This window comes from Polypterus senegalus, chromosome 10 (genome assembly GCF_016835505.1).
Source record: "Polypterus senegalus isolate Bchr_013 chromosome 10, ASM1683550v1, whole genome shotgun sequence".
In the NCBI taxonomy this organism is placed as follows: Eukaryota; Metazoa; Chordata; class Cladistia; order Polypteriformes; family Polypteridae; genus Polypterus; species Polypterus senegalus.
This window is the reverse complement of record NC_053163.1, coordinates 158,976,109-158,990,513: the sequence shown is the minus strand read 5'-3', so window position 1 is coordinate 158,990,513 and position 14,405 is coordinate 158,976,109. Positions and strand designations below refer to the sequence as shown.

Sequence of the window (14,405 nt, the reverse complement as noted above, 5' to 3'; positions counted from 1 at the left end):
CAGCCCATTAGGTACTATTCATCAAAAATGGCTGGAAAAGAAAAAAAGATCTTTCTGCTCCCTGAAATGGAAGAGCATTTAACCAATGAGAAGATCAATGAAGAAGTAAAGAGGTGTGTACAGTAAACGCTGAAAAAATAAATAAAATCTGTAAAAAATGTGTTGGTATGTCACATAAACAAGCAACTGAGATCGCAAAAACTAAATTGAAAGAAATTCAAGATCTGCCCCACACCTTCACTGCTTACCACACCACCGAGGCCTGCCCACCCCTCCCTAGTGTGCGGTGCCCCTTAAAGCCAAAGGACAAGTGGCAACCTGTTTGAATATTATACAGATAGATAGATAGATAGATAGATAGATAGATAGATAGATAGATAGATAGATAGATAGATAGATAGAGTGAAAGGCACTATATAATAGATAGATAGATAGATAGATAGATAGATAGATAGATAGATAGATAGATAGAGTGAAAGGCACTATATAATAGATAGATAGATAGATAGATAGATAGATAGATAGATAGATAGATAGATAGATAGATAGATAGAGTGAAAGGCACTATATAATAGATAGATAGATAGATAGATAGATGTGAAAGGTGCTATATAATAGATAGATAGATAGATAGATAGATAGATAGATAGATAGATAGATAGATAGATAGATAGATAGATGTGAAAGGCACTATATAATAGATAGACATATTTTATTGTTCTTGTTCATTTTCAGCATGTCCGCCATCAGTACTAATACGAAGGGTAATACGATTCTGTAGTTCTTGAAAAACATTTTCAAGCTGATTTTCAGTAATACCAGCAATCATTTCAGTTATCCTAGCTTGCACGTCTTCTGAAGATCGAGTTTTGTTTGAGTAAACATTCGTTTTCACATGTCCCCATAAAAAGAAATCCAATGGAGTAAAAGATGGTGGAGGCCAAGAAAATGGTTCACTTCATCCAATCCATCTGTTAGGGAATTTCTCATGTAGAAACTGTCTAACATGCAAAGCAAAGTGACAAGGAGCGCCATCTTGTTTAAACACTGTATTCTCTATCAGTCCTAATTGTTCAAGTTGAGGAATAAAGTAATTTTGCAGCATTTTTAAATAGCTATCACCATTAACAACACGCCCTTCAAAAAGGAATGGCCCTATGACTCATTTTTTTCCCCAGAATACACCAGACATTAACATTGGGAGAATCTCTTTCACGTTCAACAGACTCGTGGATTTTCAGTTCCCCAAATACGCACAACAGCACCACACACAGTGCACCAGTCAGCTACAACAATACATTCAGTCCTTTCCTTTTCTCTCTTTTCTTTATTCGTCTTCTTCTCTGCCACACTTGCTCCTCCAATCACAAGCTCTGTCTCCACCTCCCGACTCTGGCTCCTTTTATGTTGCACCTGGATGTGCTTCAGGTGCACCCTGACGGTTTTCCTGCAGCAATTCTGCCACACCTGGATGTCCAGGGTTTAGCAAATGTCCAGGCACCCCCTGGTGGTGTCCACGGGCCGCCACCGGGTTGAGCTTTCAAGCTCTGTTCCCCTGGCCCCAACACCCACCATTGCGGCTGCTCCTCTCCTGGTCCTTCCACTCTCCGGACGTGTTGGCTAGGCAAGGGTCCCAGAAGACCATTGCAGTATATTTTTTTCCTTTCCAAGGATATCATGCAAATGATTTGAAGCCTAAAATGGATCATTATCAGTCGGTCACATTCTTAAGTGTTTTATTAAACCAAACAGTGTGTGATGAAGCCATACAGGTGTCAATGGGAAGAAGTTCGAATGGAGAACTGCTGGCTCCTTTGTCAATTGCACTTTATTGCTATTAAGAAGCCATTAAAACAGTGAATGCTGCTGTTTAAGAATGAAATGAACAATTAAGTGTGGCAATCCTAACAAGCGAGGCCACAAAAATGAAGCATCAAAATGTCACTTGAGCAGTAAGGGCCTCATCAGCAACAGCCGACGTCTCTTTAAGAAACTGGGTTGGAACAAAAAGCTGCAGCCCTCCAGGACCGACGCTGCCCACCCCTGTGTTATACTCTGTATACTGTAACACACTCAGCATGTTTAAGTGAAGCGACTCACTCGGGGTCACACAAGGCGTCAGTGATGTGGATTGGACCTGCTGTGGTAGTCAAATATAAAACGTGTCAGGGCTTTTAGCTCTCCTGTTTATACTGTGAGTTATGCAGTTTGCTGCGCCATTAAACCATACAACACATCCTGAAGCTCACATGTCCTTATTCACAATTGAGTCATCGTATACAGTCAAATAAGGACATCAATTTGTGGATTATTATTGCGCTTATTTTTTCAGCTGCTCTGCTGATATTATACTGTATATACACATCTTGAGCTTCTATTTTGCTCTCAATGTTATAAGACGCTCAGCATGGTCGAGTGAAGAAGTGGTTCACTCAGGGTCGCACAGAGGGTCACCGATGTGGATTGTAGCTCTTGTTTCACCATCAATACCACCTTAAGGGCTTTCATCAATTCTTTATTATGATACTTCCAACCTAGTCAGGTGAAGTGACTCACTCAGGGTCAAACTCGGACTCGGGGATGTGGCCTGTACAAGCTGATCGTGTGCAGCTCATTTTCCATTATCAGAACCACATCTGGGGGCTTTGACAAGACAGGTGAAGTGAATCACTCCGGGTCACACAGGGAGTCACTGAAGGGGATAACACCAGCAATTTACTAATTGAATATAGCATCATATCCATGATAAATACCTTCTCTATGTGCTTTTATCTGCTTCACATTATAACACTCAGCACGGTCAAGTGAAGTGACTTCTTCTGGGTCACACAGGAAGTCCGTGATGTGGATTGGTCCTTTTCATGACGAATCCCATCTTGAGGGTCTGTTATCTACATAACATTACAACAGTCTCAGTCTGGTCAAGTGAAGTGTTTTGCTCAGGGTCACAAAGGGAGTCAGTGATGTGGCCTGCACCTGCTGGTCTTATATAGCTCCTTATATCTAAGCGCTATTATCGATTCTGTATCACAAAACGTTTGGCATAGTCAGGTAAAGAGATCCACTGGGGGTCACACAGGGAGTCAATGAAAGGGACTGCTCCAGTAACTTAGTCATTTTATATAGCTCCTTTTCTATGATCGATACCACACTGAGGTGCTTTTATCTACTCCACATTTGGCATAGTCAGGTAAAGAGACTCACTCAGGGTCACACGTGGAGTCAGTGATGTGGCCTGCAACATGCTCAGCATGGTCAGGTGAAGTGACTCACTCAGGGTCACACAGTGGCCATTGATGTGGCTTGCTCTAACAGTTTTATATGGCTCCTTTCCATAGTGAATACCTTCTCGATGTGCCTTTCTGGAAGGGCACAGTTAACTCCATATGGCAAGACCCTTAGGACTTTCACTGGGTCACACAGAAGGTCACTGGTGGGGACTGAAGCCAGAGTCATGCATTGGACAGTCCAAGGCCCCGGCCACTAAGTGCTCACAGTGTATTTACATTCACACAGACCCGTGGAGTTTTTCACTTGCGTCATTTCTCCGGCTGACAGCGAACCTCGTCATTTTTCCTTGCTGCACTCCGTGCTTTATTTTCGCAGTACATAACATGCCATGCTTTAGAGATGGCAGCTGTGACCTTTTGTTCATGTAAAATTCAATATGGTGTCTGCTTGCAGCTGGTAATTCATTCAGTGCTTGTTCTAGCGCCGACTCCCAGATGTAAATGCTGACTCTGAGTGAATCTTCAAAATGTGACGTATTAAAGTGTTCACCACTCATTTGTCACTGACTGGCTTAATCTTGTTTAAGGCTGCCAGCCCGTTAGAGGGCACATTTACCATATGTGCTGTCAAGCAACCTGTGGTGTGTGTGTGTGTGTTTCAGGTGAGGTAAAAAAACTGGAAAAAGAAAGCACTAACCCAGGATGAGACATTGCACTCATTCCATGACAAAACATTTGGCGTAGTCGGCAGGATTTGCACTCTGGATGGGTAGCACATCATGGCGCAGTCTGAGAGTGGGAGAGAGATAGCTCAACACCAGGGGGCAGTCCACTGTTTGTGTTTAGAAGCTGTCTCTGTGTGCAGGAGTGATGGACTTCTCCTACTGCTCACAGCATTTAGGAACTGCTACTGAGGACCTTTGTAATTCAGCCATCGTGGGTTTGCTGCCGGTGACTAGCAGCTCCATAATACAAATGTCAAGACTGGGGTAAATCATGGTGTGTGTCACCGATAACGTAACAAAACAAGGGCTAACTACTGACCCTCCCCGCCTTATCAAAGCAAAAGTTGCAGGTCAGTTCCACAACACAATACCAAGCCAGAGAAGAGTATTGAACTTCCACTAGCAAACTAGGCGTTCACATCATAATCTATACATATAATTGACTAAGTCACCCAACCGTGGGGTACGCACGACAGAGCCCCATCCGCCAACTCTAACCCTCCTGCCGCGTCATGGGATACACATGACAGAGCCCAGCCCGCCAACTCTAACCCTCCTCCCGCATCCACCCTCGCTCTCGAGGCATGCGCACTGCCTGCTCATGTGCCCGCCCCCAACACCTCACCAAACACATCCTCAGTCGCTTTGGTCTCTGCTACAGTCCACATGCACCTCTGAGCCACGTTGACTTTTCATTGTTCTTTTCAGTTCCGACTGCTTTGCTTTGCTAACAGGTCTCTCTCATTGCTGCCGTCTTTGTTTGTCACCACAAGCTTTTGTTCTCCCTGTTGTTTCTGTGCCCCTTCTTTTTTTCCTTTGTTAGACTGACACCGAACCCGGAGTGATGGCCGCCGCCCTATGGCGATGCTGAATAAGGGATTGTTGAACTGTGTCTTTCAGGAAGTGTTCACCCATCAATGAATAATTATGCGGCATATGCTACGCCGCGGATCGGCTAGGTTGAAATAAAGAATGAAATCCTCACAGGAGGCTTGAGTGTGTCTACTGGAGCTCATGCCACCCAACCTACTTTCCTGGTGTCTGCCTCACATATTGGGCACATTCAGGGCAAACCGCAGGGTCAAAGGTGTCTTCTAAAGAAAATAAAGTTTGTTTTTTCGGAGCAAACTTTAAGACACACGGAGTTTAGAGTGAAGTAACACTCCTCGATAAATAACTGCTCTCTGCTGAAAGTGCTTGGTGTGTGAAGAAACAACTGTCCCTTCTGGTTAAGTTCAGGTCCCTCCTGTCTTCCATCTCATGCATCCCTCATTCCAAGCTCGATTTGCACCTCAAGGACTCTCAGACTGGGAGAAACAAGACTATCTGGTGTGATGGAACCAAACCAGGATTAGTGTTCTGTCTTGGAAAGAAATTGGGCACCTCACATCACCTTCAGGACACCATGCCAATGGTGAAGCACAGACTGAGCTGTGGACCTCCGATGGGGCTGCCAACAAGACAGAGCAAAGACCCCACAGCAGTGGCTTAATGCTCATTTAAACTTCTGTGCCGAGCATCCGCCATAGCAATGCCATCGAAAGACTTCAGTGTCGTGCCACAGGCGGGTCACAAGAACAGTGAATGATCCATTAAAACACAGGCAGGTTTTGCCCTCCAGGATCACGGCTCCCTTGCTACACATTTTCTTCCAAAGGTGAAGTAATTTGTCCCTCACATCCTTCCCACTTTTTCATACATCCACCAACTTTTAAACCACAAAATAAATGGAAACGCATTTTAGGAAATACGTGGGTACTGGATTGGCCAATCAGAATCGCAGCGTTTGAACCGTCACATTTATGAGGAGATGCGCGTCATGCTATGCCCAGGATATACCATAGAGGGCGTGGACCACAGAGTGGCCAGTGGTATAGGCTTGATGTTCAAGTATTAATCAGCCTTTAGGAAAAACTCTTGGAAAGTTCTTGTATGGTCCCGACAGACCCCAGATGCGATCAGAGATCTCTGGAGAGACCTGAAAAGTGCTGTCCGCTGATTGTCTCCATCCAACCTCACAGAGCTGGAGAGGATCGGCAGAGAAAAACTGCAAAATAATCCCACAAACCCAGGGTGTGCCCCTAAGCACCACAGGCAGCTCCACTGACCTCATGGCTTGGTTTTTGCTCACCTGTGGACCAGGGATGTGCGGTCAGGGGAGGCAGGTGACCTCACCTGTCATCATGAAAAGTAAAAAACTAATAATGATAACATGTGCTATTAATTTGTTTTCTTTATTTTTACAATGATTATGATTATTTTTATAGTAAAAATCGCTGAATTGCTGCACTTCCTGTTCAAATACAGCAGCGAAACGTGAGGTGCGCAGTGACGAGCCTCACCTCCCCTCGGACTGCGCTCTCCTCACACACTGACGGGGTTGATGCGCGTGCCTGTCGCTGCCTCTCTGTATGTCGCCAATATAAGGTTAGCAGACACATTTATTATACAACCTGAATGACAAATATCTTTAATGATTATGTGTGACATATTTAGTCTTGCTGATTGGACATAAAACCGCAGTGAGAAGGCACAAGGTGAGGCAGACAGTACCATGCTGGCCTGAAGGGGGTGCATGTGAGCCCAACAGGTGCGCGTTGCTGCTGTTCTTCTAAGTTAGCGACATCAGAAAGTCAAGTGCACTGCAGTGGGCCGTATGTTTTTATTATTTGTTCAGACTGACTGCCAAAATGGAATATTTCAGATTTTTAAAACTAAAGGAAAATAAGGAGGACTTTTACAAGAAAGTGACAGAGATTTTCATGGAGAAGGGTCAGTGTACTTTTTGGCATTTGAAGTAACAACAATAACGTTCATAAAAGAACTGCTACATCAATGAAGCAAAGTTTGCAAAGCTTGTATTTTTACCTGAAAGATGTGACGTTCCGGAGTGTCACTCTTTTACTGTTCCAAAAAATAATAATTGTCCACCACCTGCTGTTGCCAGTGGAACTTCAAGGCCGTCAATTAATGTGTTGTGGGGAGGACTGTTTACACGTGTTGTCAAAAATGGTGCAGAAGAAGTACTTTTGGTTTCAGACAATGAAAATCCATCTGTTTTATTGTTTTTGAGCTATTGCACTTTCCTTATTTGAATCACAAATGAATCCAGAAAGGGTGGCACAGTGGGTAACGCTGCTGCCTCACACTAAGGAGACCCTTAATGGTTTGCCTCCCGGGTCCTCCCTGCGTGGAGATTCTAAGTTGTCCCACGTGTGTGCTTGGTGTGTGTGTGTGTGCCCTGTGGTGGGCTGGCGCCCTGCCCGGGGTTTGTTTCCTGCCTTGCGCCTGGTGTTGGCTGGGATTGGCTTTGGCAGACCTGCTCTATCTCTCTCGGCTCTCTCTCTCTCTGCTCCTCTCTCTCCGCTCTCTCTCTCTCCGCTCTCTCTTTCTCTCCACTCTCTCTCTCTGCTCTCTCTCCAGTCTCTCTCTCTCTCTCTCTTTCTCTCTCTCTCTTCTCTCCTCTCTCTCTGCTCTCTCTCTCTCTCCATCTCTCTCTCCTCCACTCTCTCACTCCACTCTCTCTCTCTGCTCCTCTCTCTCTCTCTCTCCATTCTCTCTCGCCGTTCTTTCTTAGCCGAATATGCACCTTACCCGTGTGTGTGTTAAAATTCAGATAAAACATAACCAGTAGTCATTGTGCCTGCTACCAACTAACTAACTTTCTCTCTTTCTTTCCTAGGTGACGAAGCGGAAGCGGAAGTAGAAGCAGACAATGGCCGACAGTGAGATGAATCATGTTGCCGTCGTCGTCGAAGAACTCCAGGCACTCGACAAACAGATTCAGAAACTCCTGTCCAGACGAAGGTACCTCAGAGACTTGAAGGCTCGGCTGCTGGACAAACCACACCAAACAACTGAAGTCGGCGTAACATCAACCCCACCTCGTGCCGCTCAAGTCCAAGGGCAAGTAAGCTTCACCTCCGTGCCTCGTAGGAACAACGACAACGCTGATGAAGACCTCGACGGGTTTCAGCTTTGCAGGCGGGGTTCAAGGCTAGAACACCTCCATCGGCACAGGCGAGCATTCAAATCCAGAACCGATTCGACCCTCTCTGCGTCCCCAGTCTGCCTTCAACCCCGGGTGATGTAATCGTGGTAGGTGATTCGATTGTACGAAACCTGAATATCACGTGCCCTAATCGAAAATCCTTTGTTTCTTGTTTTCCCGGTGCTCGAGTTTGAGATGTGATGAGGTGGGCGCCGACCTTCTACCAGAAGCACAAGAGGGCAATTGGATCCATCATTCTACACGCCGGCGTAAACGACATAAGGCACCGAGAGTCGGAGGTTCTCAAGGCTGACTTCGCAGCACTAGTTGAAGACACGAAGGAGAGGACCCCATCCGCAAAAATCTTCATCTCGGGTCCACTACCTCTCGTCAGACGATCGAATGAATACTACAGTCGTCTGCTGGGTTTAAACAACTGGCTGAGAGGCTTCTGCGAGAATCAAGACATCGGGTTTATAGACAACTGGGATCTTTTTTGGGAAAGGCCGCTCTTCAAGCGGGATGGACTGCATCCGAATAGATTTGGCCCGGGTCCTCTCCGAAAACATCGCTAAGGTAATTCGTCTATCTTGACTGTCTACTTCTACTGCTAACCCCTTACGTAATGCTACTGGTTTGATAGGACATAATGGCTTAGCAGAGTCTTCCGTTAAAGTGCACAACATTAATAATCTAATAACAAATCTTAATGCACGTAAAAAATCCAATAATTTAATTGAAATTACTACTTCAGATCAACACTGCATTAAGACTATAAAAACGGATTGTAGATTACATAAAAAGTACACACAGAGCGGCGTTAACAAAAATAACTTAATTTTTGTTCCGATTACCAATAACACGCATAAAATTCAGCTCTGCCCTTCAGAAACATTAAATATGGCACTATTAAATGTTAGAGCTTTAACTAACAAGACATTTTTTATAAACGATCTTATTAGTGATAGAAACATTGATTTTATTGCGCTAAATGAAACATGGCTTAATTCAATGGGCGGCAGTTTTAATCGAATCTGCGCCCGGATTACAGTTTTACTCGTGCTGACCGCCAGGGGAAAAAGGGGGGCGGTTTGGCAAACATTTACTCGAGACGATTAAAATGTAAAGATGTTAGTTTTGGTAAATTTAAGTCCTTTGAGTATCTCGCCGTTGTTATTCATGGAGATTCTCACGTTCTCGTATTATCCGTGTATAGACCTCCTAAATATAACGCGTCTTTCCTTGAGGAATTCTCTGACTTAATGTCAATTTTAGTTACAAACTGTGACACTCTTAATAGTCGGCGACTTTAACTTTCATGTCGACAATCAGTGTGACCAAAAGGTAAAGGAATTCATGAACCTCCTGGACTCTTTTGATTTGAGGCAGCTCGTAAATCAGCCTACACATAAAGCAGGTCATACGTTAGACTTAGTGATTACTAAAGGACTTAAAGTTGATATAAAGCAGGTCACTGATATCGGTCTATCAGACCATTTCCTTCTACTATTTAATATAGAAATAAAGATAGAAAACGCTCATGAGAAGCATTTTGTTAAAAAACGCTTCTTTGACTCATCAGCAGCTTTAAAACTTACAACTATTCTAAGCAATCAGTCCGTTTATAATGCCAGCTATAATAGCGAGGATAATGTAAATAGTAAAGTGGAAAACTTTAATTCTAAAGTAAGAACTGCTGTTGACATAGTTGCACCTGAAAAGACAGTTAAAAATCCTCTAGTACTGTTATTCCATGGAAGACCCAAAGAGTGTCTGATTTAAAAGAACATGTCGTAGAGCTGAGCGTAAATGGAGGAAAACTAAACTAACTATCCATTATGAGATATTGAAGTTAAAATAACAGAATACAATAACACTGTCCGTCTTGAGAGGCTGCTATTTCTCTAATATTATAAATAACAATGCTAGTAATCCCAGAGTCTTATTTTCAACAATTGATCGTCTGTTAAACCCAGGTAACACAAAGGAATGCCCCCAGAATACTTCCAGTGAAACCTGTGAGAACATTGCTGTATTTTTCAATCAAAAAATTAATGATATTAGAGATAACATAGTATATCTCCCCAACACTGCAGAACCTCCAAAGCCCGGTACTCCATTATAAACAAATTAAATGCTTTCACCAGGATAGATTTACCTGAATTACATAGTATAATCTCTCAACTGAAACCCTCCACCTGCGTCCTTGACCCAATACCAACCAGGTTTTTCAAAGAAATATCAGGCGTGCTAATTGACAATATTCTGGACATAGTAAATTGTCATTAGATACGGGGTCTTTCCAGACTGTCTTAAGACTGCTGTAGTTAAACCCCTTCTTAAGAAACATAATCTTGACCCCTCTGCCTTTGAAAATTTTAGACCCATTTCTAACCTGCCCTTCTTAAGTAAAATTCTAGAGAAGGCAGTCATTATGCAGTTAAATGACCACCTCAATAAACATGCTATTCTTGATACTTTTCAGTCAGGCTTCAGAACAAATCACAGCACAGAAACTGCACTTGTTAAAGTAGTAAATGACTTGCGGGTAAATGCAGACAGAGGCCATTTATCTGTTCTCATCCTCTTAGATCTGAGTGCTGCATTTGACACCATTGATCACAATATTCTTAGAAATCGCCTTAGTCAATGGGTGGGCCTCTCTGGCAGTGTCTTAAATTGGTTTGAATCCTACCTGGCAGGGAGAAAATTCTTTGTGAGTTGTGGTAATCAAATCTCAAAGACACATGATATCCGATATGGTGTTCCACAAGGCTCTATCCTGGGTCCGCTGTTATTCTCAATCTACATGCTTCCGTTAGGTCAGATTATCTCAGGTTACAACGTGAGCTACCACAGCTATGCTGATGACACACAGCTGTACGTATCAATAGCACCTGATGACTCCGACTCTCGATTCACTAACACAATGTCTTACTGGTATTTCTGAATGGATGAATAGTAATTTTCTCAAACTAAATAAAGAGAAAACTGAAATTTTAGTAATTGGCAATAATGGATTCAATGAGGTTATCAGAAATAAACTTAATGCACTAGGATTAAAAGTTAAGACGGAAGTAAAAAATTTAGGGGTAACCGTTGACTGTAATCTGAATTTTAAATCGCATATTCATCAGACCACTAGGACAGCATTTTTCACTTAAGAAACATAGCTAAAGTTAGACCTCTTATATCATTGAAAGATGCTGAGAAATTAATTCACGCTTTTGTTTTCAGTAGACTAGATTACTGTAACGCACTCCTCTCAGGACTACCCAAAAAGACATAAATCATTTGCAACGAGTGCAGAATGCAGCTGCTAGAATCCTAACTGGGAAAAGAAAATCCGAACACATTTCTCCAGTTTTGATGTCACTACACTGGTTGCCTGTGTCATTCAGGATTGACTTTAAAATACTGCTTATGGTTTATAAAGCCTTAAATAATCTCGCCCATCTTATATATCGGAATGCCTGACACGTTATATTCCAAATCGTAACCTTAGATCTTCAAATGAGTGTCTCCTTATAATTCCAAAAGCTAAACTTAAAAGAAGTGGTGAGGCGGCCTTCTGCTGTTATGCACCTAAAATCTGGAATAGCCTGCCAATAGGAATTCGCCAGGCAAATACAGTAGAGCACTTTAAAACACTGCTGAAAACACATTACTTTAACATGGCCTTTTATAACTTCACTTTAACTTAATCCTGATACTCTGTATGTTCAATTCTTCATAATAACTATTCACAGTGGCTCTAAAATCCGTACTGACCCCTACTCTCTTTTCTGTTTCTTTTTCCGGTTTCTTTGTGGTGGCGGCCTGCCACCTCCACCTACTCAAAGCATCATGATGCACCAACATTGATGGACTGAAAGCCAGAAGTCTACGTGACCATCATCATCAGGTCCTTCCATGAAAACCCTAAATACAAAGAGGACTGTTTGATTTATGTTAGGTAGATTGCCCAGAGGGGACTGGGCGGTCTCTGGTCTGGAACCCTACAGATTTTATTTTTTCTCCAGCTTTGGAGTTTTTTGTTTTTCTGTCCACCCTGGCCATCGGACCTTACTCTTATTCTATGTTAATTAATGTTGACTTATGTTTATCTTTTATTGTGTCTTCTATTTTTCTATTCATTTTGTAAAGCACTTTGAGCTACATTTTCTTGTATGAATATGTGCTATATAAATAAATGTTGATTGATTGATTGATTGATACCAATTGATTAGTGAATCAGCTATTCATTTCAATTCAAATATTTGTAAATCTCACTATGAAGGAGTCACCAGCCATGAACCTCACTGCACGTCACTGCTGTGGACTTTCCATGGACAGGTGTGAGCTTTTCCTAATCAGTCCATATGACTGAATTGACCACTGGTGGACTCCAAACAGGATGTGGGAACATCTCAGTGAAGATCAACAGGGTGGGATGCATCTGAGCGAAAGCTAAGAATTTGAATACTTGTGTCAATGGGATACATCCGTTTATTTATCTTGAATAAATATGTAAATATTTCTACAATCCTGTCTTCACATTGACATTGATCCTTGCTTAATGAGAGGAAAAATAAATTCCAATTTGTGAAGCCGAAGGGCGTGGACAGCCACCGTATCCCCGACACAGACAGTCAGCACACAGCACCCCATTTATTTACACAGAGCACAAATCACCAGCACAGTCCCTTCAGTCCTCCACACAGGCTTTGTCCTCTTCCTCCCGACTGGGCCCGCCGATTGTAAGCCTAAGTTTAATATGTCACTGTGCTCTGTGCAAATATCTCCATGTATAAACTGAACAAAATCCTGCTGGCTTCTAAATTGTCCCTAGTGTGTGCTTGGTGTGTGTGCCCTGCGGTGGGCTGGCGCCCTGCCCGGGGTTTTGTTTCCTGCCTTGCACCCCTGTGTTAGGTTGGGATTGGATCCAGCAGAACCCCGTGACCCTGTAGTCAGGACATAGCGGGTTGGATAATGGATGGATGGAGAATTCTGCTGGCCCCTTCTACTGCTATGGAGTGACATGGCGTTGTGTTTGGAATGAAAGGATGGAAAGGAAAATGATCAACCAACAGAGGGCTGAATTCAAAGACACCCAGAAAATCAAAGGGAACAAATGAAGCAGGAGGCAGGCAGGTGAATCCATTTGGTCGAAATTGAATTCCAAATCGTACTCAGTACTTTGTATGCCCCGAGCCATGCCTGACAATGGCCTAATGAGATGTCAGATGGTGTCCTGGGGGATCTCCTCCCAGATCAAGGAGGGGGGCGGGACCTCAGGAGTAGGGAGGGAGGCGGGGTCTCAGGTGTAGGGAGGGAGGCGGGGCCTCATGAGTCCTTGTCACTGTCCTGTTTCACTTCTACGCGGGTGGAGATGCTTGGGACGGCTAGTATCTTATAAATCTTTTTTCTTCTGCTCACATGCACAGCTGACACACAGCCAGATTAAGCACAGGGGTTCACCAGAGAGAACTTCAAGGTAAGCAGAATGACATAAGAGAGACTGTAACAACTGGAAAGTGAGCAGTTGAGATGCTGTAACGGTGTGCTGCTTCTATCTGCTATGTCAGCATGGAATTGTATCCTCATTTAAGCACCGTGGCCTTATTTGGAAGTGTATGTTCGTGTAAAGGGGGCCCTGCAAGTGAAGAAAACGTATAAAGTCTTGGAACATTGCCCGGCACATCTTTGAAGCCAATGAACGGATTTGAGATGCCATCATCTGTTCCTGAAAATGCCTTCCACAACTCCGGCGACACCGACAGACTCTATGCCTCGGACCCCCACTCCCGGACCAGGTTTTGTCATTGGCTTCATTCGTCTGTTATGCAGTGTAAGCTGACGTTAAATAAAGTTATTTCTCTTGTGTGATTTCTTACCGCCATATCACTGGGGAGAGATATTTCTCTTTTATATTATATTCGGGTTACGTAACATGCCGCAATTATGAAAGGCCTCATTCCCAGGGAGCTAGCGCCCCCTGTTGGACACAAAGACTCCTGGCAACTGGCACCTTTATATAGGGCACCCGGAAGGGTCCCAAGTGCCCAGTGAGCTTCTTCTGACCGGAAGTGCTACTAAACAGGGCCTTGAAAACTTCCATGTGCCCCCTGGCAGTGGTCATGGGTCCCAAAAGGATTAAGCTTTTCTGCTCACTACCCAACTCTGTCGGTTCCGGGGGACTTAAATGGTCTTGAAAATACTCTCTCCCCGGGTCCTTCCATAATCAGGACATCCCAGCCAGGTAACAGCCCCAGCCATTCACCACAAATGATTTGAGCTCAAGGTTGTGACCAAACAAAATGTCTAAAAAAGTGAGCGCGCCTGCATACTTTCTGAAACCACCGTACAAAAAAGCCCAAGGAGATCATTTAGAATGATCTCAAAATGCAGTGGCTGACATCACCTTCCAAAACTCCGTAGGACACCATCGCCACCCCATCTTCCCCCATCGCTCCGCTT

The 14,405-nt window shown here is 43.7% G+C and overlaps 1 protein-coding gene across 1 annotated transcript in view; it reads right to left on the bottom strand.

Moving 5' to 3' along the window:
* The window catches only part of si:ch73-60h1.1 (calcium/calmodulin-dependent protein kinase type IV), a 107,521-nt gene that overhangs the window by 92,773 nt on the left and 343 nt on the right, over window positions 1-14,405 (bottom strand). The gene's annotated exons all lie outside the window — the stretch shown is intronic.